The sequence below is a fragment of the Etheostoma spectabile genome, chromosome 5 (genome assembly GCF_008692095.1).
Source record: "Etheostoma spectabile isolate EspeVRDwgs_2016 chromosome 5, UIUC_Espe_1.0, whole genome shotgun sequence".
Classification (NCBI taxonomy): domain Eukaryota; kingdom Metazoa; phylum Chordata; class Actinopteri; order Perciformes; family Percidae; genus Etheostoma; species Etheostoma spectabile.
This window is the reverse complement of record NC_045737.1, coordinates 8,324,690-8,348,864: the sequence shown is the minus strand read 5'-3', so window position 1 is coordinate 8,348,864 and position 24,175 is coordinate 8,324,690. Positions and strand designations below refer to the sequence as shown.

The following is a 24,175-nucleotide window of genomic DNA, read 5'->3' as shown; positions in this document are numbered from 1 at the left end:
AGACCCCATCAAGGACCCCACTCACCCTGGTCACAGACTGTTTGCCCACCTTCCCTCTGGCAGGAGGTACCGCAGTCTGGGAGCAAGGACCGCAAGGTTTAACAACAGCTTCTTCCCCACGGCTGTCAGACTGTTGAACAACGAAACCCACTAAAACAGTCCAATCAATCTGACTATATATGTACAAATAATCAGTTTGGAATGCACCTTATTCTCTACTGCACTATTTCACTTTAAATATGGATATTTATACTTTATACTCTTTCCAGCTCTATGTATCTAGCATCTAGGTATTTATATTATTCTGTTTTTTTTAGACGCTCTATACATTTATATTTTTCACTCTACATGCTCTGCAAACCCATATAGTCATTTAAGCATTTATTTATTTTAATTCATATCAGTAATAACTCGACGGTGTTTTTAATTGTTTCTGTGCTGCATTCTTTTAAGCTTTTAACTTTGCACATAATTTCGTACTACAGTGTACTGTGGTAAGACAATAACGAAATCTTGAGTCTTGAATCTTGAAGAGGAATGCTAAGGGTCTCTGTCACAGTAAACCCTCCACTTTCCCACTGTTGTAATGACATTTCACAAAAATAGGTGTTTAACAAGGTTTCCTGTGACTCATATGAGCTGGAGGTGCCAGTGAAGGAAATCTGCAAAGTTAAGTAGACAGTCACATACTGTATATGCCATGCTTTTAAAACAAAAGATTGTCTTGCTGAAAAAATAAAAAAGCTGTTGAAAGAAATTATCAATGTGAACATTTATAATACTATATACTTATTATAGTATACAGGCCTATGCTATACTAACATGTGCAGGCCGAGTGCATGTGATGCATCCCACAGCAGCCTATATATCATCTAAATCTGAGCTCATAAAGGACAATAAACTCAGAACCACACAGAAGATGATCTTTTGACATTACATTATATAAATATATAATAATATGATTACTATCAGGGTTATTATCTGAATGGAATATTTATCCCATAGGAGTTATAAACCAATTAAGTTAAACAGTATACAGTCGCCAATTCATAAACAGAAGGCTAGATTAATTCTGCATGCTAATCAAATTTAATTGTATTCTGGTTGCATGATAGAACTTGATTTCTCCCTGTAGACCAGCTACAGAGCAGCATGGAAACGATTCAGTGTCTTGCTCAAGGGCACGTCTACCTGCAGGTTTGAGCGCAGCTCTTCCCACGAAGTGATGGAGCCTTTAACCTTTAGTCAGGCTGATGATGAGAAGGATACACTAGTGATTAAAGATCTCAATCTGTGTTCTGTCACGGCAATTTATATCAGACGTTTTTTCTTTTTCCGCGAATAAACAACGTGGTTTCAGACGCTTGGACGCCGATCATCTCTATGGTAACAGTCCTCAATTACCGATGATTGGCCAACCCGTGGGAATGTTTGTATTCCCTCAGTACAGTGATTGGTCGGTGGGCGGTCTGTGCAGCCTGACAGTCTGCAGCGTTCCGGGTTATTGTCAGTCTCGGCAGCTCGGCACAAGGGCAGAACCGCATCCCGGAGCTGCCTGAAGCAGCTAGCTCTTTATTCAGACCTAACCCTTTCTTATTTGGTTAATACACCAAAGAGAGTATCTCGGAGCTTTGCTATCGAGGTTACTCCACAGCCTCAACTGGAAATCTGAGTCTGAATCGGGAGGCAAGACATCTCAGAGAGGCTGCCGACGCCACGGAGAAAGTGACGGACGGAGCAGAGCCTGATCACCGGGATTTACATCGCGTCACTTAAGGATATTTCAGGCAGCTGCTTTGGCCCAGCCAAAGGGTACCTTCACACACTATTGCCTAGATAATATTACTAACATTCGCATGATACATTTCACCTAAGGTCGTCTATAGTGAGCAGGCGGACCACTTTAAACCCATGCGTAACAGCGGTGGATTTTGGAATACTGCGTAGCAGTTCAACCATCCAGTCTTTCGATTATAACTTTTGTTATTTGGAGGTGTTTACAAGCGAAAAGAAGAGCAACCAGGACCTTTTACTTTGTTCCGGAGGCTAAACCTTGAAACCCGAAGCGCACTTGGTGCGCAATCCTTCCGAAACGCTCCTGAAATTGCCGACCTGCGCTTTTGCCCTCGCCAAAAATTGGCAGCCGAGTCGAGAGAAAAGGCAAAGCTTATTAACTTCGCATGCTAGAGGCTAGTGTGGAATCTAATTCGCAGGGTTACCGGTATATTTGCATACAATTGGAAGAGGAGGATAAACTTAATCAACATTTGACATCGACTAAGTGGCCGCTGGATTTTGGAGAACAGAATGAATCCTTTTTAATTTGGACCACAGAAGTATGAGGCAGATTGCTCAGTGAATGCTACAATCTGCATGGAGTTCTAGTCTGCACTACCGAGCAATTTATGGTAAATGTATTTTACGTTATTTATTTTTTATCCAAGTCTTGCGGATTTAGAGTGATTTGGGTCATTCTTTGTAACCATAAACGTAGTAGTTACTGTCAAAGCCTCGCTGAATCCTTTTATGATGGTAAATAGACCTACAGCAGAAAATAATGAATGTTTGTCATTGCTCCCTTCTTTCCCAGGATGCTGCACACATAACGATGTCTCAGATTTAAACCCTTTGTTTCTATGCGTGACCCAATAAAGGAAGTGTTGTAAAATCGACTTGTTAGAGAGCCGCTCCCGAATGGCTTTAGGGACTGCTTTGATGTGTAATATTGGGTCTTTTCAAGTATGGATAGCAATTAAGTGTATTGTCGAGGGTATCGCCCCACAGGCAGGGATATGACACTGGAGGAGTTGCGGCTCAGAGCAAAAGGTGCGAATTTCTCCTCTGTATACGCCCCCGTGCGTCACGTGTGGGTAGGGTGACTATAGTGGCTGCTGCAATTAGGGATTTTTCACCCTGGTGGGTTAATGATATGCAATCTCTTTTTAATAGCGTGGCTGCATATTGTGACAGGTTTGGATCAAGGGACTCATATAATTCATGGAGACGTGTGCGGACCACTGTAAAACTTTTCACTTTGTACTCGGGGACATGGATGATGCACTGTGCTGCATTGAAATCTGGAGGCAATTTGTCTTTGTCCTTTGAATTCTTTGGCAAGTGTGTCCTCTGCAGCCAGAGTCTTGAATGTGAATGGAAAGGTCTGATTATCTTGAATGTAACTGAAGTCCATGTTTTATTTGAATATGAATGCTGGCTGATAAAGTTCAGGCAGTTTTCACTCTTGTGAACTTTGAGCCTAATGGGTTGCTGAGGTTGCTTTGCAATATTTAGCTTCATTGCTCACACTGCACATAAACGAGCGTGCACATTATGCTGACTGTGCAGTGAAAAAACTGCACACAGTATGTTTTATCATTAGACTACAAGCATCCTCAAAATGTATCTTCCTCACTGGCTCCAGTCATTCTCTCTCCAGCAGCCCCGCAGACAGGCAGCTCGCTGAATGTAATATAGGCCCCTACAGCAGGGCAGGCACCCCCACAGTTAGGGCACCTGCCATAGAGCCTTCCTGGTTGTATTGAATAAAACATCCAGTGATGTATGAGGCAGGGGCTGCACCCGAGGGGGCAGAACTGCCTCATTTACTTCCTCCACTCTGCGCCTATGACCTGCTGAGCAAATTGTGCTCATATTAGCTCTGCGGCTGCTCCTCACCTAAACAAATAGTCTTCCCAGCATAATGCTTGCCTTAACTGAACATGAAGGTTGGACAGGCCGGGGAAAAGAGAATGGCAGAACAGCTTTAATATCTAGGTCACTGAATTACCTTTTGGAGTTTGTAGCTCTTGTTTTGCCTCTTTTTTTTCTGGCTTGCTATTACATGTCACATTGGACCTTCAAGTGTCCTGCTGCAAGACTTTACTCACATTTACGTCACCATGTTTCCTGTTGCTCACTGCTATTGACTGTCTGACAAAGGCAAAATGTCCACATCTAATCTTAAAAGAAAACTTGTGTTGCACAAATCCTGATCACATCAGCCATTTATTCTTTTCTACTTTACTTTGCTGATGAAATTACCATCCCTTAATTACTAAAGTCAAATCTGAACTACTACTACGCTACTCAATTATGCTGGCAACAGCTCGGAGGTGGAGAAAATATTTTAGCACAGTATTAATGAAAGTAATGCACCATAAGAAGCCTGGTGTTTCTTTTTTTTTTTATCAATTTCCAACTCAAATTGCATATCAGTTTGATTGATTGATAGCGTTTGGGTTCCTTACTGTATTCTTTTCTTATTAAAGCGCCTGCCTGAAGTGAATAAGTGAGCTCCACTCATGAATATTGTTAAAGTCGCTGAAGTTTAATTTCCTGCACTGTGTATTAATCTTTTTTAATCCCTGCATGGTTTGATTGTCTCAACACATACCCAGAGGCAGCAAAACTCATTTTGGCACATAAGATGACTAAAATAGTAGATACAGATGTGTGTGTGTGTGTGTGGTTGTGTGTGTGGTTGTGTGTCTTTGTGTCTGCGTGTGTGTGTGTGTGTGTGTGTGTCTGTGTGTGTGTTACTAGATGTACCCACCCCTGAAGTGTCTAAGCAATGCATGTCCGTTCTTTTGCAGGCTCTGTTAATAAAAGTGCATTTTTTTTATTTACACAAATGTGTAAATCGATGTTGATGTAAATAATCATGAAAAACATTTCCTTCACCTGTCAAAGAAAAGAAAAAAGACAATCATTCTTAGATTATCTGATATCCTAGAAAAGCACAAAGCGTACTTCTTAATATCATCGGACACTTTAAGGAACATGAACGTTTTCTCTCAAAGCCATGTCACCAGCAGCTCATTAGATTCCTGATCAAAGGGTTTTGTTTCTTCAAAAAAGTCTACAACAGTCCCTATTTTAACACTTCTCATGTGCAGGCAAACAAAAGAGATGTGACCTTTCTTGTACTTTACAATATTACATGATTTAATAAAAACTCTGTTGTCCCTGCAGCAAGATTTGTCTTGCATACCAGTACTCAGGATGTGGAGACAGAGCATGACAAAATGCAACATAAAACAAAATCATCACGCAGAAATGATTGTGGAGAAACAAACACACCCTTCAGCCAGTCAGTGTGAATGAATAGAGGTGAAAGCGACGTTCAGTTTCCAGCGGAGATAGTGATGTTGATAGGATTTGACATTGAATGTGCAGGCAGGATTAGTAGCAATGCTTCTGTTTGTCTATTTCTTGTTAGTGTTTGCAGTTCTTTAGGCTTGACGTAGTTAGCTGCTACAATTCATCAAGCTTCACACTTTATTTTACTGCTGGGTGATTGACCCTCAGTCGTATTAGCTTCGTATCACACAGATGAATACAAAAATCTTCAGTAAATCGACTGAGACGTGTCAGCGATTGTCTACCACAGTGCAGGGCTTTTGGTATCATAAACAGCTTAAGCATTTCAATTCAAACATGTTTGTGTTTGATGTGGAGTCACAAAAATAGACTACAGGCATATGATTGCATACGTGCACCCCTGCAGTGTTTCTGATGAGTGCTATTTGTTAGCGAGACGCCGTGTGGTTCTCTGCTCCTTACCCCGACTATGATTTCCTGTTTAGGCTATAGTAAAATGTTCACCTGACCACAGCTCGGCTCATGTGACCCGTTCTGCTGTGATGGTAGATGTTGGCAGCTCTTCATCAGGGTTATCTGCAGCCACTTAGTGCATGACGGACAGCGATGATCTTCCACCTCCACCCTCTCTTCCCCTCTCACCCCCTGTCAGACTGAGTGGAAGTCACGTCTCACTAGGCCCCCGGAGTTAATGTTTAGCCTTTTAATTTGGAAAGGTTAGGGCCGTCAGTCCATTTTTTTTTTTTTTAATGCCCTTGTGCGTGTGAAAAATAGTCAAAAGTAACTGTGCAGCTTATATGTGGTTAATGAGTACACTATAGCAGTATAGAGAGGCTGAGTGCTGGGCAGTTTATAGTTTGCTCCATAACCCAGCCAGAAAAGTGAGGGGAGGCATGCTCCTTCCAAAGTGTTCTTGGTGGAAGAAAGAGAATAAAGCAAATCTGACAAGCTCTCCAACAGCGAATTTGCTCTCCTTAAAAACAATGCCGCTCTTGCCTTCCTCATGGTCACATTGATTTGTTCTGGGTGACAGTGCAGGCTGCTGTGAAATCACCCCAGCACCATTGATCTCAAGGAGAGGAGGAGAAGAGGGAATGAGAGCCTTGCGACAGTGAGCAACATGGGAAAATCCTCAGTGTGCCCTCTTCAACCTTAACCAGTAATAAAATGAAGGCCTCGGTTACTATCAGATCAGCCCCTGCTGTACTTCTTCAGCCACTGTATCGCAGTCTAGACTGTGCTTTGATTTGTTTTGGAGGCCCGTGTATGCTGTTTGATTTGCTATTGTGCCTCGCCATGTTTCACATTATCAGTTGAACTCTTTATTGCTACTGTTTTCCATGCCAGAAGCAAGGCTTTTTTTTATCTCATGCAGGTCTCTGATTAATCTCTCCCCCAATGCTGGTGTACTTTAATCTTGAATGGGAGATATCTGATTCTCCTCGGCTATTGAGGAAGATCAAACTTTAATGGAACAAGGAACTGCACATCATCCTAATCTCCATCTCCCTGCATTTTGGTTGACTGCTCTCCCTCGGGCTTTGTAGCTTTCTGCAGAAGCAGGAAATACATCAGACAGATAAGGTGTTTTCTCGTCATGCTTTGGTAATTTATTCCCTGTTGACGATGGCCACCATGTTACTTCTCTGCTGTTTGATTACCTGGTTGAAGGAACAACAGGGTAAAAGCAGGGAAATTAATTGACACTTACAAATGGCTATCCTGTATAACCTAAACGCGTGAAACTTTTCCACAAGCTTTAATTGAGTTTTTTTCCCCTCAGTCATTCCACAGGGGAACAAAACACATGCTCACCCTCTGTCTATTTATTGACATGCGAGGGATGAGGCCATGTGTGACCCACGTCATCCGTCTGTAATAGCCTGGAGGTGAGATACAGTCAGCTGCATGGATCTATTAAGGTTCAATGCGTTTGATTACACCACAGTCAATCCAGGAATGAGCTATTGGCTGCTATTTCCTCCATTCAATTCCTTCATATCACTGAATAACAGTGCACATTATGCTGACCGGCATCCACATTGTGACTGGCTAGATGCATATTGTTGCAAATGGATAACACTTATGGAGTGCCACACCTCACACAGACCGTTTGTGTCTGTGACAAAAAGAGGCTGTTACCCAATTCTAAGGCGGTTGCTGTAAGGTAATGAAATTTCCACTGACTGGAGAAAACAATGTTGTCTGGTCTGGATTGTAATTGCAGGAGCCACCTCACCATTTTCCTGAGTTCAGCGTGAATGCAACACGATTTAATAAAACTCTGGAGATTTTTATCGGTTATTGCCAGGCCTGGCAGCCACATCAGGGAGAGTAAGCTGAGGCTTGCAAAGATAAAACTCATTCAATTTACTTGTTGAATTTTAACCAAGCCGGAGACTATTTACAAGAGAGCCGGCATATAACCCACAGAGAAACGTTTATGTGTTTGTATAGGGATGATGCAGGTCAGCTATATTGTTAATATAAAGCAACCATTTCCTTAATCTAAATGGAGGAGTAGCCGGCAATTTCCGTCATTTTCTTGTCGTTATTATTTGTGTCAAGAAAGGGTTGGAAATCTGTGGGATATTAGGCCCAGAGGCCAAAGAGCTTCTGTATGCCTGCCTCCACTCACATACAAAAACATAGGAAAATTGACATAAGGGCATGTATGGACACACACACACACACACACACACACACACACACTCCTAGCCCTGTTTTATTACCTCCTGCCTGCTGCTGGAATTGCTTTCCTCCCTCGAGTGAGCCAGGCAAAGCCGGCTTTATTGTGTTAACCTATTTGTGTGTCAAGAGCGATTGCAGCGTTCTTTATCTCTGTTTGTATTCGGACGGGGAGACGGCAGGCAGAGAGCGAGAGAGCGAGGAAGCGGAGAGAGAGAGAGAGAGAGAGAGAGAGAGAGAGAGTGGCGGAGGAAAGGGGGGGGTTGCACAGGAGCCAGGCAAGCCACCGGAGTTAGACGGATGGCCGGTCACCTCGCTCCACTCTGGAGGATAATGACTGGTTGCTTAGCAATAACCCACCCCCACCCACTTCCAGACTTGCATCCAGAGTAATCACTTTTTTCCCCTAAAAGATTTCATATATAATTATAAACCAAATGCCGGCCTTTGAAATCTGCCTAATGGGTCTTTTCATTTATTTAGCAGAGTGGGTTGAGAAATTTGAGATATTGGTGTGTGTGTGCGCGCACAATAACACAATACCAATAACGCTCCTGGTTATTGTAGATTTGTTTGTGTGTTTGTCAGCAAGTGTTAGTATCAGCTTTGTGCTGAGTAGTTGGTGGAGTTTGACCGGGATTACGACCAGGCCAAAGCTATATTTCCTGCTTGATAGCTGCTGGTGTACAACCTTTGACCCACGTAATGCTGCAGTGGCAGAGTCACATTCAAATAAATGCATCTTCACACACAGTCACATGTTCACATTTTTTGATGGCCGGCCAGAGTGCTTCTTCTTGTGAGCTCTTAGTTTTATTAACATTTTTATTGAGTTGAACAAATTGCTGACCTTTTGTGGCATAATGAATAGCCTGGCCTGCTTAGGAAAAGAGAGTTTTGGCGGAAGTGACTGGCGTCAATCCAAACGGTTTAACTCATGATTTGCAGCGTGTTTATTTAGCAGGTGACAGCATTTAATACTGCTGAGTGTTTTCCAACATTTCAATGTTTTTTCAACTGCTTTTTAAAAAAAAAGAAATCTTACTCCTCAGTTAGGACCTTAATCTTAAAACTGTCTTTAACCTGCACTGTTTTCCAGCAGGTCTCCATAACTTAAGGTAACTGTGTTTTTAAGTGGCAGGATAAAGGTATAATATCTGAACATGACCCCAATTTATACTGCCTTTCATCACCAGCAGTCACTGATGTTGGCACAAAGTCCAGAGTTGTTTCAATGCCAATTATCCTCTCTGCAGTTGAGTATAGATTTTCTTCGTCCCTCTTTTATGAAGAAGAATTTTTTTATTTGAAATTCCCTGTGAAGTTCACTTTAAACTTTTACTTGTTTATGATGATTAAAAAAAAGTCGCGGCTGCTCAAACAGACCTCATGGATCAAATAAAATGTTTTGACTTATGCCAGTGTAGCCAGTTGGTGTTACATTAGACGGTTCATTTTTGGAAAGACAAATTTCAAATCGCAAATAAGTCTGTTTTGTTAATGGAGCTTCTTCAAATAATGTCAGCCGTGTCTGATATTTACCCATCTGTGCTCTCTCTCCATATTCTGTTCAGTGCCATCTTTTCTTATCCAGGCTCATGCACCATTGCAAAGAGTGACAGCTTTGCACGTCCTGGGAACTTCATACAGATAAACTAAACATACAGCGCTATCCCCCACCCCCATCTCCGTGGCATGCTTCTGTGGCTGCGTCTATAGGAACAGCTGTCCAGCTGTCACTGCAGCCAGCTAGTCAGCCGCTCTCCAAGGCAACATCTGTAGAGACTGAACGCACAAGGGCAGCCTGCCGTTCTCTGCTCGTCCCCAAAGACCATGAAAGTGTGTCAGGCCTTTTGGCTGCACATTACCACTGACCATATCAACCGTATCACTGGGTTTTGATTAAACGTTATCTGCTCCTGTGCCACTTAAATATGCTTTGTGAGACATCCGACTTATTTTTATATCACCGACTTCCAGAGTTCGGTCACTGAAATGATTCACAATATTACAACAATTCTTAAAACCCAAATGTGACTGTACAGCCAAAAACACACACCACATTATCGTATCCATTAATAGTCATCTGCTTCTGTGTGCGTGTGTGCGTGTGGGTGCGGGTGCGTGCATGTGCGCATGCGTTAACAAAATCCCAGCGAGCAAGGTGCAATGGCCTGGAACTGACGAGAACCCACTGGGAGAGTCTCTCATTGATGTAGCCCCCCGCTCCCCCTCCCCACCATCTTTTCCTCCTGGCAGCGGAGCGACGGTGAGGCGGGCAGCGGGGTGGGGGGGGGGGGCACAGAGCCATGTGAGTGGGGAGATCAACAGAGCTGCGGTCCCCTCTGTCAGCCACAAACTAGGATTAGGGAGATCGCATGGGACTCTCTCCTGGGATGAGCAAAGGGAAGAAGGGAAAAAGCAGCTGTTCAGTGTTTTTCTCTTCTTGTGTTTTTGTACCCTCTTCTCTGAGGCTGTCATTAGCTTCTGTCATGCTTTTTTTTGTTTGTCTTTAAAGGAGGAAATGCTTTGAGTGTTACTGTAGACATGGATGAGATGAACATTTGCTCTTTGAAAGTACCATTATCATTCCTGTGCCTCTTCTTGTTGTTTTTAGGAACTTTTAAAGGACTTGATTTCTTCATCAGTCCTCTTGGTAACTGCGGGCCTCTCAGGCATACTGTGCCTCTCCCCACAGACAGCTGCAGACTCACACAGGCTCTGGGCGAAGTTTGATGGATCCTGTTTACTGGAGCTGAGAGAATGCCTGGGTGTCTCAAATTAAGTGTCACTTAAAGCTTGTCTTTTAGTCAGCTTTCCATTTTGTTCTCCCCATCTCTAGTGACAGCACTGTGCTGCCAATTGTAACATGGATTGAGAGGAAGACATTTTGTGATTACACATTTTGTCATGATTGAGGGGTGAAGCCAGCAACTCGAAAGAAAAAAAACAAATTCCATATGGTTGCAGTGAAATCTCTTCACCCATAGTAAGTTACACTCAACCAGCCCCTGTCCCAATGACAGGGAAATCGCCTGCTCATGACTTATCGTCTTATCATTCAAATTTACCCCATTGATGCTTGCTGCTGTGATTGACAGCTGGGCTTGAAAGCCACAGCTATCTCAATTGAGCTGCGGCAGCCAGTTGGTAACCGTGACAATGGTCTCTCCTCTTTGCCTTGTTTTCACACTTTTTCTGCTGTCACAGAAACCTCAATGATTGCTTCTCTGCCAAGACAGCATCCTATTAATCTTTTAAATAAGGGCTGCAGCCCTGCTGTATTGTTTGCAGAAAACCGAGAGGACATTGTGAGACCACACTGAAAAGGAAAAGGGGGCAACTGGGGCTGAATCCGCTTCATTGTGGCAGGAAAGCCGATCCTCCTTAAAACCAACAATATTAGAAATCTAATAGCTGCTGTGGAGATGGATGGTGCTAAGGTCTGAATATAGCCAGTGCTCTCTGGCCCCAACTGATTACTCTCTGGGATTTCTCTCGTCTTCTGCCGCTCTCAGCTTTGCTCTCCAGGTGCATTCTGTGCTTGCATCTGCATCGTGGCACTCTGAATAAAAGCCTCAGTGTTTATGGCCCTTTTCTTTTTCTATGCACTTGATCCCTTTCAGCATGGTTGGAACAGGCTTTATTTATTTTTTTCTTCAATTCTGGGCTCAAACAGCATAACAGCCTCATATTCGGAAATAGCAAACCATTGATGTATTGTGCTCTGACCTAGGGAAGGATGAATTATAGCTCAAACCTTTGTCCCTCTGTACCAAGCTGATAATTTGTTGGAAGGAAACACAAACATGAATGAAATAACAGTGTTCATGCACAAATGTATGTTTAGTACAACCCAGAAAACCTCTATGTTGAAAAGGCTGCTCTCCTGCACTCTGATTTCATGGACAAGGCTTTTGTGTTTAACTAGGTGTGATTTGTGAACATTTCCTAAGTGGTAGTATGTCTTTTTTGAGTCTCTGTACTTTCTTGTCAAGTGGTTGTTAATGTAGAATTGCTTCAATGCTCTTGACACCTTCTGCTTTGTAATGAGAGCCTTCCTGTGCAAAATAGCCACATAAACCAAACCTTTTAAGGATTAGGGAACATGTGGTGGCAGTATTTAGCAGCTCAGTAGTTTGGATGTTTACAGTATATAAAGATACTGAAGTTATGGGATCATTGTATACCCTCCTTGTGTCTTTGTCTCATCTCAGGCCATGGAAACCCAGTGAGGCAGGGCAACTGATGACTAATTGACTCCAGGTCAGAGCCACATGATAGGAAGACTGCTGGTCAATGGAAATGGATATACTTTCCCCTTCAGGGAGCTATGACTGCTTTGTGATCATCTGTGTGATCACGCACCTGTGCACGCACACATGCATCAACATCTGAGCATGTAGCTATAGCTGTTCACCCTCTGTCTCACAGTTGGTCCTCCACTTTAAAAACACAGCAAATTATTCCATTAATAACAACTTCAGAAAAATAAAAAACACTATTTTTAATTGGCTTTATTCTGGAAATTCCCTATAATCTCACATGGTGCTGCTGGGAGAATCTTGAGAGTTTGAACAATAAGGAATTAGTGAATTATGGACTTTAATAACTAGAAAGAATTGTGGCCTGGTTGTGTAATATTTGACACCAGTTTTAAGTGTATCCACTTCAAGTTTTTTATGAAAGAATATCCTGAGGGTGCTGCGACTGTTTTGCAGTTATAAGGGTGTTCTCTATTCTCTCTGTGTATAGCCTCACTGCAGTGGTTTTTATCAACAATGAAGTTCTCTCTTTTTTTGCACAAAGACAAGTGATTGTAAACTGTGAGTCTGTGTTTCCTCTGAACATGCAAATGTGTGCACGCAGGGATGTCTTTTTGTTCTTGTTTGCAGGTTAAACACAAACACTGCTGCCCCAGATTCAAACACAAACCCCCACCACCTGAGTCTGATCCCCGGCAGCCAGCCACAAGCCTCCTCCCCTCCACCCTCCACCCACCACCCAAAAGAGATTCTCTCAGTTCCTCCAGTTTCAAAGAGCTCGCATAGCTCAACTGTGTTAAAGCTTGCCCCTCCTCCCTGACCCCTCCTTCTGGAGACAGCACTCTTGACCTGCTGCCCCATTGTTTCCAGCAGGGATGGATGGGGAGCCGCCTCTGCCGGCACGATCCTTCACTCAATAGCTGCCCCATCTGTTGACTGCCTGACTCTGGGTTACAAGCGGGGATTTTGCTCCGTCTGTGCAGGGTGTGAAAGGAGCTATCTCAGGGGGCTTCCTGAATAGGGTTTTAAAACTGCAGTAGTTGGGTGTTGTGATGCCCCTCACACCCCGCCCCTCCACCCGTCATCAGCTCAACACAGCCGGCTGGGTGTGTGCAGGATGAGAGGCCTTCATTGTGCCTGTTCACAGGCCCCTAGGCAACAGGGTCACCTTGTCCCCAAACAAATGCTGCCCTCAGTGGGATTGTTGGCACTGCATGTGTGTGTGTGTGTGTGTGTGTGTGTGTTAGGGGGAGTGGGTATTCGAGTATAAGAATGCATCATCATGAAGAGGGCAGAGGCCTTGGCTGTGAGGACATTTATCTAACATCTCTGCCTTTCACATCAAGGCCTATTCAGTGCAACCCGTCTGCGTCGGGCTTTCAAAGGGCATCACAGATAGAGAAACATTTTAGGCTTCTTTACAGGTCAGACTGCCCTCACTGAACATTTAGACCAACAAAGCTGCTGATGTCATTTTCTATTTATCTTTTATATTAAGCTTAAATTTGAACATATATTATCTGTGTTTTGTTGCTCCTAAATTTGAGTGCTTATCTCTTGAAATGGTCGAAGATCACTGCTTAGGCTTTAGAGTCTGGTCTGTTCTGTAGTTCTTGTGAATTTTATTTGAATTGAAAACAAATTTGTGGCTGTTTTGACTGCTGGTTCACCTTTAGTAATTAATGTTGAAATTGCAGTTTGCAGTTTGTGCTGAGGTCCTCTGTCTATCTGCGTGGGCGATGTTATTTAGCATTTCCTCTTAAGTGAAAATTAACAGTGTGCTGCCCTCTGAGATCCTATTCTTTCTCCTGTATAAAAAATCCCATGAACTAAAAGAATAACCTATAACCTGTTTGGGATGATTTTACCCTCGGAAAGATTATTTCATTACAATACAGATCCAAATAGTTGTACATATTTATTTTTCCTTTTATTATCTAGGCTTATATAAACTTTTTTTTTCTATTTCATGTCTTTACTTAGACTCAGCAGTTTAATCCAGTTCTTTTTCTTTTGTTTGTATGTAAAGTGTGTGTGTGTGTGTGTGTGTGTGTGTGTGTGTGTATACCTCAGCATGATGATTAAAGTATCAGGATATGGTTGCCTCATGTCTTTTGCCTCCACCTTTCTCCTTAGGTTGAGAAAGGACCAAGTGAGCAACATTATCAGACAGAGAAGCAGGTGGTTGGTTCAGGCGTGGAGCCCCCTCGCCAGACGAGACAGAGTTAAAGGAAAAGGGGGCTTGCTGAGTGAATTGAGTGGAGGTAGAAAACTGCAGTGACAGCAGAATGAATAAATTGAAAAACTCTCTCATTGTAAATTGTCTATTGCTCGTGACAAACGATCTGATAGGGTTTCCGACACATCTGTCCCAATAGAGCTGTGAATAACTGGTCTATCTCCACACTGCTTAGCACTGGCCCCGCACTTAATAATTCATACAGTGTGAAATATTTTCCCCGGTACAGATATGCCAAATAGCTGCCGCCAGCAAGCGGGGCGGCGAGGGGGGTGTCCCTGTGGTGCTAATTTGGGGGATGGTGACATGCATATATATTTCTAAGGGGGCTTTAGTTTATAAGAGCTGCCTCAGACACGTTTGCTCTCCTGTATGCTCTGTCTGTTGTTAGAAAGAGCTGAACTGGAGGTGCAGAGAGTGCAGATGACATTTAACTCATGGCTGATCTGCCTGGAACTTGGAGCAGCCAAGCGAAATACATTTCCATTTAAGCTAACTGAACACAGTTATCAGTGACTGTAGGGACAAAGGGAGGCTGTAAACCTGCTAAGTAGTTTTTGCTGTTTGCCCCAGCGAGTGTTGTGGTCACAGTTGACATCAGTGGCGGCAGGTGTCTATGGACACCTGGTTTGTGTCTCCTGTTTCAGCTGACTCCTCCCGTCTCAGGCTCCTGCAGAAGCTCGGCAGCCAAAGGCAGCTCTCATGGTCCCTGACCTTATTGTCCCCTTCATTCACAGCGCTGAGCTCACACCACCCTATTCTCCACAGCAATGAACCCAAAGCAATAATGGCAGTAGCTTGCACGAGCGTGCACAACACGTGCAGATACGTGCTTGTCTGTTATAATGTCGTGCCATGTGTGTCATTTTTGTGCAACGGTGCTGTGCCATGCTCGTTTTGTAGCGCAGTCCTGTACAAACTGGGTTTTTAAGGTTCACATTCAGGCCCTGATACCAATTATGCAAACTATTAAAAATTTAAGGAGGACAGTCTTTTATAATTTAATCCTAAAGTAATAGATTCTATTAAAAATGCATGAGAGGAGCTTTATAGATGGAGCTAGAATTAGTGTCTATCAAAGACTCCAGTCAAGGATGCAGGGGCAGCAGGAGCGGTGGTATTGCCTCATTATTCAAATAGGATATGATTACCATAGAGCAGGAGTCCCTCAGAGCTGTAGCAGAGCTCACTGGCTACTGCTCTCCCTTTTTCAGTTCAATGAAACCGGTTTAAGATTTCCTGTTTTAACTTTCACAAATGAGATTCGAAGTGACGCGTGATTTGTTGTGGTTCAAAGCACTCTGTCGTTGTGCTGCTATTTGTCTACTTGCGTTTCTCCTCCCTGGTGTTTCACTCAAGATTGTTTAGTCTTGTCCTTGCTGAAAGCATGTGGAAAGTGTTCAAGCATGAAAACAAGACGCCTGCAGTGTTGTAACTTAATGGCTCCTGCATCAAGCGAGCAGCATACCTTTTTACAGTTCCTTGGTTTACTTCACAGAGCTTCCTGGACGGTTGAAAAGCAGAGTGAAGATTTTCCACGGTGCCGTTTTTACTTTTCAAACTTTTCAGTTATTGTGTACTCCACTTTATCTCGCGGGGAAGTGGGCTAAACAGTTTTTCTGCATCACAGGTTTTAAAGAGTGCAGATAGCAGTTGAATTTCACTCTGTTGTCGTGATTTGCTTCAATAATTACAGGTAGAAAACTGCAGTGATTCAAATACCAAACAGCCTCTCAAAAGGTTCTGTGCGTATTAATGTGCTGCAGGAAGAGGATTGAAAAAGCCAATAAAAATTGGAACACTCATGAAGCTTATATGGATTTTAAGTTCTGCCTCTGAGGTAAATTCCTCGCCTTCTTGATGTAATGGTTGCCTGTTTATGGAATAAATCCAACAGGATTAATCGATCATCTCCGTGGAAAGGTCAAGAGGAGAAGCTCTGGTGTTTGAAGTGCTTATCCCATGAAGGAGTGCCAGAAATGTGACACCTCCTTATGAGTGGGCGGTGGCAGGCAGATTAGTGACGGACAGGGTGGCCCAGGGGGATGATTTAGGGAGATTCAGCTCAAAATACTCTATATATAAATAATACTGTATATCAGAGAGAGAGAGAGAGAGATTATAAACTGCCTTCCCCAATCCCTACTTTCAACAGAAAAGCATATTAGTAGATTAAAAAGAAAATTTCCAAAAAGAGGACAGAAAAAGGAAAACGTGCAGGGTCACACCTGGTGGTGAAAAGTGAACAAAAGTGTATTGGTTTTAACCTCCTGTCCACACTTTCTGTTTAATGTTGCTTGAAGTTACGGTGGTTTCATCCCTCTGCAGTCTAATCTAATCTGGAGTGGGTGGCTTTGGGCAGCATCTGTGCTCCGAGTTGAAATAGGGCTTTCGCTCCGCCTAATCCTCTATCCAGGGATCACTCAGTAGGGTGAAGACAATTACCAGCCTGCTCTCTCATGCTAATGGAATCTCTAACTAGATCTTACAGAAAGAGGAAAAATAGACGGAGGAAGAAGCGAAGTGGGGACAATGGCGCAGAAAGATGACCCAACTAAAATGGGTTTTTAGATTACCATTTAATTATTGATAGAGAGACTTGTAAGGCTTAAGGTCAGGATTTGGAGAGCATTTTCTAATAAAGGAGATAAACTATCAAGTTATTTTGGCGTGTGTGTGTTGGGGGTTGTCGGACCAGTAAGTTCAAAGGACAGATGTCAGCGACATATCAGCAGCTGTGTGCTAGGTAGTCTGCCTTTCACCTTTTTATCACCTGCCTCCAGCAAGGTGTCGGGAGTGGTTTTAAATTGCATTAATATGCAGGAATTTATAGATTGCCTCCCTTGGCATTTCTGCAGGGAGGGGAAGAGAGTATTACAGTCTCCATCTGCACTAATTACTGGGTCTTGGCAGTGTTACCTGTCTCTTGTGAAGGACAAACCAAGGCACGTACGAAAGCAGTAACACTCTCCGGGGTGTTTTTACTCTAATATGTTTGATGTGTTGGGAGCCTTGACTACCACAACAAATCTCTGCTAGTAACATCAGTAAACTAAATGACTTGGTCCAACTTCCTTCTTCTAGCTGAGAGAGAAAAGCTAACAGGCTCTGTAGCTGAGTTCAGTGACAGTTGAGTGTTCGCTTAAACTGTTGTAGTTAAATGTATCAGCATTCATCTTCCGTTAATCCCGGTGGAAATTTAAATGGACTATCTCCAGTTTGTCAGAAGATTTAAAGTCACGGCAGCTCAAGAGAAAATCTTAACAGGTGGAGACCAGCCAGTGTTCTCCTTGAAGTGTAGTTCTGAGACCTGAAACAGGAAGACACGTCTTTGGTCTAACACATAAATCACAGGAGCGACGAAATGTATCAAAAATCCTTGAGAGGGAAAAGATAATCAGTCGGCACATGTGCTGTTATCTCTGCGATGACCTCGCTCCTCTATTCTCTCCGTGGCTGGTCAAACTCGCTGATAACGGGAGCCCTTATCGGTTGCTTTTGTCATGGAAAGCATCTACCATTTTAAATCCTTACAACCTGCCCATTTTTTCACTTTCCCCAATCATTGAGCAGTGACACCAAGACCTTGCCTGTGAAAACACAAGATCGATGATTTAACACTTTCTACTTTAGGTAGCTCGCCGGCTGCCTGGTTGCCAGGTTTCTGCATCAAATCTGCATGCTGCGATTCCTCAGCTCGCTGTGGGTTTCTCAGGTTTCTGTGTTTGTCTATCTGCCTGTCAGAACGACTTCTTGGATTGCTGCTGCACAACAACATCTTGCTGGTGTTTGTGCCATCTGTGCCTTTAGCCAGCAGGTGATTACCAACCGCAGACTCACCTCCCACTCTGTCCAATTGGATTCCCTCTGCTGGCATGGTCAGGGCTGGCTTTGAGAGGGAGCAGGATGACAACAGCTGGATAGCACACATTATGGAGTAAAGGGAAAGACAGAAACTGCAATGGGGAGAAAAACCGTGCTTCCTTTTCCAGCAAGCTTAGCTGTGAGCACTCGTGTCATCTTCTCTTTTAGAGTCCCTAATATACAGCAGAGCAAAAATGGCTTTGTCACACTTCAAATATATCAAATGAGATCAGTGTCAACATTTCAACGGTGCACTATTTGATTGCCTTGTGGGCTTCACAACACACTAATGTTATGCATGACTGAGTATTGGATCTATAACACCCTCCAGTGAAAGACGGCGGAGTTGTCCTTTGGACCATGGGAATTGGGGTCACCTTAGGCCCTGCAGAGAGCGATGTTTGGAGTCAGGCTTCGGCAAGTGAGAGAAGAAATCACATTGTTTGAATTTAATTATATTCCATTGATTTATTGAACACCCATTAATAAGCATACATTTCGAGGCAGGGCCATTTTGCGTGAAGGTTTTCTCTCTTTCTCTTTCTTTCTCTTTCTTTCTCTTTCTTTCTCTCTCTCTCTCATTTTCTTCGCCTGCTCACTCCATTTCATCATACATTGACATAATCCTTTCTTTGAAGTTCAGGAGCCAAGCTGAGGAATGACAGCGCAACAAACAATGAACACAACACAAAAAGACAATGGACACTATTTGAATATTCAAGTGAGCCGCCATAGCATAGGATGGAAGGAGTGGAAAAAGGAACCCTTGTTTTATTGTTTGTGTGTTAAGCCGTGAATGGACCTGTCTGAGACAATAAAGGATTGTGTCACATTGGGATAAGAAATTTTGCAATATCAACAGTGCTTTACAAATTGTGTGTAATAAGGTTTACTGCTTAGCATTAAAACCAAGCTGGCACAGCTAATTTTTCATAATTGGCTGAAGTTAGTGTGGAGGGTTTGTGATTTATGTTTGAAAGTCCTGCCTGGTGAGGTTGCATCTGCAGCAAAAACTTGTTTTAAAGAGGGATATTTAGTTTTTGTTGCAGCCAGATTTGATTTGATTTGTCCTGTGCAGAGGTATTTTCACACACTCTGGCGTGTCTGCGATCAACAGTTCAGTATAAACTCCACAGCTACTCTCCACATCTGTTTAATATGTCACAACATTCGCAGGGTTTCTGTGTGGAAGTGGTGTTAGATGACAACCGCTGGTGCTGCTTCGCAAAACAATGCAACAAAGGCTGAGGCAATAGGAGGAGAAGGAGATGTGTTTCCCCTGTGGTTTGTCTGACAATCTTAAGCCACGCTCTTATTGCTCAAAGTCCCTCCCTGACATCTGCAGGAGCACAGAGGCTCAGTCATGTTGTAAGAGCACCTTGGTTGTATTGTGCTGGAAACCAACAGATTTTACCGAAAGGGGCTCTACCAGCGTGGGATTACATGCAAGTGTTGGGTTCCAGAAGGGTTATTGGTGCACAGGATATACAGCTTTTAAAATCGGAAATACAATTCAAGGCTACGTGTCAGTTAGGACTTGTGGATTTGTTTGTTGTGGGTTTTTTCATCTTGCTGCACTTTGCTCTATTTTTAATTTTTGAGTAATATTTTTAGTGTGCCGCTTTTTAAAGCTACAAATGGCAGATTCCATTTCTTCTCTTGTAATGTACTGTGCATGTCTTGCCAATCTGCTATTTTATTGAACAGTGTTGTTGAACTTCAAGCAAAATGAGTTTAAATGCTCAGGACACTTTTATGGAAATGATGTGATCAGCTCATGTCTTGGTCAAGCTGATCAGGGCTTAGCTTTCTGTATGCCCCTGTGCACTGCTCACCTGTAGTGTAGGTGTAAAAAGAGCAGTATGCAGAGACTTATATAACTGATTCTGTGGCAAGCTCCACCAAAGGCTGCACATGTAATACTTTAGAGAATTGCCATCTCTGGTTGTTTTCCTCGCTAGCTTGGGTAGCCATCGAGGAACAATCCTTCTAAAATGTTTCAAATATGGAGACTTTTTCTTTTTTCTCTTCACACAATCACACAAGGAAGCAGACTATTTTATGAATCTATGCATGTGCCATGTGAGCTGAACAACTGTAGAGATGCTCACTAACATTGACCCTAAAAGAAGAAAAACAAGAGCCCATTCCACAATAACCTTCTGTAGGCTAGTAGGAGTGGGAATCAGCAGAGGTTCAATATTTTTTTACGATACAATCTTATTGAGATTTTAAACATATTATGATATTCTGCAATATATTGCAATTTATTAACTCTTTTCCATACTATGCTGTATCGATTCTTCCCCCATCCCTATAGGCTAGGATCTACCGAAACAATTTGATTCGTGGAAATGCCACACTGCCTGACCAGGTTAAATTTTACCCTCAGAATGCTGCTCAGGTAGTGGCTGAAAATATGTAGTTCAATACAGTATACTAATTTTATCTTTTCATAAGACCTTCAACAGTCCTCATCCCAGTATTTGTAACACATCCACCCAACCAGAGTTGGATCTGTATGAATCTAAAGTTCATTCGTCTTTAATTTTCTTGACTTCAGCTCTTTGGATTTTCCACATTGTGAATGTGGTTACCACACAGCCATGAAGGCTTGCTGCCTTCTGAGCTTGTTGTTTACCATTAATGAAATCTAGCCCAGTGCAAAGATGCAGCAGTTGGCTGTGAAGTCAATTAGTCGTCATTGCTATTACAGGGCTGACATTAGTCTAGGCAGGCGTGTTTTGATTAGAGATGACAGACGACTTGCTGCTATTGGACTGCCAGACATTCCTCACTCTTCATCCCATGGGTGAAGCTATTGATGCTGACTGGAATATAGACGTGTATTTAGTGTTTTTGTCAAGACGCCCCTAATCTGCAGAGAAACCTCTTATAAATAGGACTGCATGGCATACAATGTTGTATAAGTCACAATAACTGTGACGTGCTGCAATGTATATACTGTGTATGTATATGATATAAGAGTCAGCTGCCGATTTGTTATTCCAACACAGTATATTATGGCAATAATACATAAACTGTAATGTAGGCTTTTACACACAATGGCCTTTTGTTGTGCAGGTTATTTATTGTGCTGGTTTGAGGTTGTGCAGAGCCGGTGGGTGAGTGCATCCAGGGGCTTGTATTGTTAGCGAATCAGTGGCTCTTGTTTGTGGAGCTGGGAGGGTTTGTTAACAATGCCTTTTTTATGTCCCAGAGTGCGTGCCCGTCGGCAATTGTCCCCTCAGAATTTTTGTTTGTGTGTTGTTTTGTTGTTGGTGTGTGGATCAGGGTCAGCGAACATAACCCTCTCACTGTGTGCCACGTCCAAGTAGACCAGTTTTATATCAGGCACATGCGAGTATTTGTGTGTGTGTGTGTGTGTGTGTGTGTGTGTGTGTGTGTTTTGAATATACAGTATGAGTGCAAATTATTTAGTGTGGATATGTTAAAAGTGCCAAGCTGTAGGCTTTACTGCCAGTCCTTCCTAATGGAGCCTTTCACTCTCCTTCCATTCATGTGACGGTATGGTGACGGAAAAGGGGGAGCTGGGGATTAAGGGGGTAGAGGCAGTGCCTTGTTAAAGAAAAAGAAAGGGTTTGAGTGTGTCGATTGGATTAACTTGTTTGGGCTTATTAAGAGGGGAGACACAGCAGCTTGTTAAAAGCACTGCATGGGGCGTCCCACAGAGAGACGGCAGGGTCACCATTCAATTAGGTCGAAGCCCCGCCTTTGCTCATTGTGGATGCTGTCTGCCAGGCTCCTGGACCATGGCTGGTCCTCCACTGTAAGGGGGAGCTTCACTGGGGACACTTTAACCAAGATAGTCAAACATCTATAGAAGCTTGGTGATTTGCTCTCTATAAATATCACTGAGGGATAATATTAAGTAAGGCTGGGAATATTTTTATTTGCTACTATGAGGATACAATACTTGAGTTTTAAAATCAATACCAACATGATACCTTTTCTGATATGTTAGTTGGAGAAATATTAGCATGGTGTGTAACACCTTTATTGCCAAAGTAGAACCTTGGCATTGGACGATTCTGCAAAACCTTAGACCACAACAACACTCAGTCTAATTCTAACGTTTTAAAATTCTTGCATCTGTACATGTACCGTGTGATGAATGCTATGTAAAGTTTGTGGTTATGGCAAATAATCAGTTACAGGTTACATCATGGTTAAGGTTAGGAAAGTTAATAAAATAGGCAGACATCAGTTGAAGGTTTCAAATGTGAACTCCAGTTTCCTGTCAGACATACTACCGGCCCATCTACCACACCGACCTCCACACCTTAGCTTTTAGCCTCGCTACATATAGAGCACGCTACTTGACACTACACATTAATCCTGAGCTGCGGATACATCTAATATTAACATAATTCATAGGAAACTAAGCTGTTTTTTCTATAAACCAGTTGACAAAAGAAGCAAAGGTCACAAATGTCCAATGTTTTTCCCAAAAAACAAACAAACTGACCAAACATTAAATTCCATCTTTTGATACAGTTTTTGAGACATATTTAAGCCCATACAAAAACATAGTGAGCTTCAATACCCAGTATCAACTGCTTCACTCTGTCTTTTACCTGAGTGTTTAGTTCAAAACACACACATATTCTGTTTATTCACCCATGACCACCCTGTAACACCTCGCACTCGGCAGGAAGCTTATCTGGGCAGACAGCTTTGGGCGCGTGGAGCCATCTCCTCTGCAGTTTAAGAACCTTTTAACTTAGAAATAGCCCTTTGCCAAGCCCACTGCCTCTTGATTCCAGCTTATTCGCTCATCTCACGGGACTGATCTTCTGCCCTCATTGCAAACCCCGCAGCAGCGTTAGCAGAACAGCAAAGAGCCGATAGACATCCTGGCTTTTGAGATATCCCCGCACTGGTGTAATAGGAGACCTGTGAGTGGATTTGATGAGTGAGTGAAGTGCAGGTGGTTTTTTGAGCAGCGTGCAGTGTGTGTTTGTGTGTGTGTGTGTGTGTGTGTGTGTGTGTGTGTGTGTGTGTGTGTGTGTGTGTCTGTGTGTGTCGTGTGTGTGTGTGTGTGTGTGTGTGTGTGTGTGTGTGTTCACACCAGCACCTTCATGACCTGGGAATGTTTTTAGGGCAGCTGGATGATGGGTAACAGGGGTTTTTGGTTTGGAGATAATTTCCTGCTTCTGATAGACATCTGCTAAGTAGTACAATAACCTAATAGCAGGAGATGAGGGGAAAGGGGTAACATGACAAACAAGCCCAAGACTTGCTCCTTCTGCCTCGCTCTTAAAGTCAGTAATAGGAGAAAATTGGTTCTTGAAATTGAATTGAAAAAAGTGGGTCTCTTTCAGCCAAGTATAATGCCTCAGAATACATTTGCTGAGCAGCAAATGGAGAAAAATGGAGGGTAGTTACACGATTGTCTTTCATTTCAGAGGGAAAACTGTGGAGGTATCCCCCTGTTAAGACTAGCTTTTAGTCTCAATCCACACCATGTCCCTTTCCTCTCTCTCAACCACTATCTTTTAACAAATGGGCTGTGAGGATGGGCTCGTTGTGAAATTAGTATCCTTACAGAGAGGACACAGAGAAAGGATTATGTGAATAGCCAGTAATGAGCTCAAAGTGCCAGTGTGTTTGGGCCAGGCCTGCCTGTGTGCGAGAGGAAATGGCTCTGCAAGCGACCTTTTTTTTGCTCAAGCACCTGGCGAGAAATAGAGTGGCCCCTCTATTCCATCTGCAATTTGTGTTTTTTGTGTTGTGTGTTGTGTGTGTGTGTGTGTGTGTGTGTGTGTGTGTGTGTGTGTGTGTGTGTGTGTGTGTGTGTGTGTGTGCGTGCGTGTGTTTTAACCTATATTGTTAGGTGTGTTATAAAAGCTTCAGGGTCTGAGGTCAAATTAAATGTCTAGTAAAAAATGTTTTATTGTAAAATCTTTTTTATTAGTGAAAGACTGAATCCTTTGCAGGGGTGGTGCTTTTTTCTGCAACACCTGCTTCTAATCTTTTTTAAACTATTCAAACCAGG

At 42.9% G+C, this 24,175-nt stretch overlaps 1 protein-coding gene across 1 annotated transcript in view; it reads left to right on the top strand.

Moving 5' to 3' along the window:
* The first annotated feature begins 1,498 nt into the window (after window positions 1-1,498).
* fam222aa (family with sequence similarity 222 member Aa) overlaps window positions 1,499-24,175 on the top strand; it is a 48,886-nt gene continuing 26,209 nt past the window's right edge. The window contains exon 1 of the mRNA XM_032515883.1: window positions 1,499-2,408. The gene's annotated coding sequence lies outside the window, so the exon portion shown is untranslated. The remainder of the gene's footprint in view (window positions 2,409-24,175) is intronic.